Source organism: Euprymna scolopes, chromosome 8, assembly GCF_053919585.1.
Source record: "Euprymna scolopes isolate OS-2025 chromosome 8, ASM5391958v1, whole genome shotgun sequence".
In the NCBI taxonomy this organism is placed as follows: Eukaryota; Metazoa; Mollusca; class Cephalopoda; order Sepiida; family Sepiolidae; genus Euprymna; species Euprymna scolopes.
In genome coordinates this window covers 155,226,761-155,227,378 of record NC_136489.1, presented here as the reverse complement: position 1 = coordinate 155,227,378, position 618 = coordinate 155,226,761, and positions in this window count along the sequence as shown.

Here is a 618-nt window from a genome sequence, read left to right as displayed (position 1 = left end):
TATTCAAGTTATTTTTGAAAGAATTCCAGTTATTTTTTTAATCATTCAAGTCATTCTTAAGGTAATTCAATTTATCCTTAAGTTCATTAGAGCCATTCTAAGTCATTTACTTTTTATTTAAGTCATTTCAGCTCATTTTTCGGTCATTTTAGTTTATCTTTAAAAAGTTCATGTCAATCCTACATTCACGCATTCATTCATTACACGAGCACGCGACTAATGGCTATAGGCCTTGTTTTATATACGTATGTAACGTCAAAAAACGACATTAATTTTATTAATAATTTTAGTATCTGTAATGTGAGACATCTTTTAAATGTATTCTAATAGCTTTATTTCTTATGTGAATGAACTTGTCAAGGTTTAAAGCAACTAGAGGATAAGGTTTAATAAGAATATCATTTGGATGATGAATAGTAATATAAGAAGATTGAAAACGAACTGACAAAATTTATTACGTCAAAAATATATATACTTTTTTGTTACTGTTTTTTTTTTTCAACCCATACAAGGCACAGTGCCACTAAATCGTAAGGGGCTACTATTTGGGACCAGGTTTTCAGGGATACTATGTAGGGAGTTGGGTAGCGAGATGTCTTTTCACATTACAGTTGAACT